Genomic DNA, 689 nt, shown 5'->3' with positions numbered 1-689 from the left:
ATCAGCTGAAAAATGAAAATCTCAAACTGATCATAAGCGGCGCCACCAATCTCTATATCTTTAATTATTAAAGTCAACAAAAAACTGCAAAAAATACTAAAAAAATTGACCATGAGGGGCGAACACGCAATGCCTATGAAGAAATTAATAGCATTTTTTTGCAATTAAAAAAATTAAATTTAAATTACACACTACCTATAATTATTATAAAAAATATATAGTTAAGATCAAGACTTTGAAAACCGAATTGAAGGTCGGATCGGAAAAAGAAAGTTCAAGATTCAAAATTTTAATTTCAAAATTTCAATCGGGATTATATCGGTGATTGCACTTCATGACATTGAAAATATTTTAATATTAAAATAATATTATTAAGAAACATTAACATGCTTAATTTACATATCTAATGTCTAAACATCAATTTTTACGTATATAAATATAATGTTATCTTTGCGTAAAAAGTATATTTCACTATCATAAAATTAAAATAATAATATTTATTATGTGATATGAAAGATTTGAATCATAAAAATGTAAAAATAGTCTACGTATTACTAGGGCTGTAGAATGACTCGTCATTCACGAACAGCTTGTGTTCGGCTCGTTAAGAAGCTCGTGTTCGGCTTGTTCGCTAAGTTAACGAGTTGTTCGTGTTCGGCTCGATTTGACTCGAAATACTATATATATAT

The sequence above is a fragment of the Phalaenopsis equestris genome, unplaced genomic scaffold, assembly GCF_001263595.1.
Source record: "Phalaenopsis equestris unplaced genomic scaffold, ASM126359v1 Scaffold000403, whole genome shotgun sequence".
Taxonomy (NCBI): domain Eukaryota; kingdom Viridiplantae; phylum Streptophyta; class Magnoliopsida; order Asparagales; family Orchidaceae; genus Phalaenopsis; species Phalaenopsis equestris.
Note: the sequence above shows the minus strand (reverse complement) of the source record.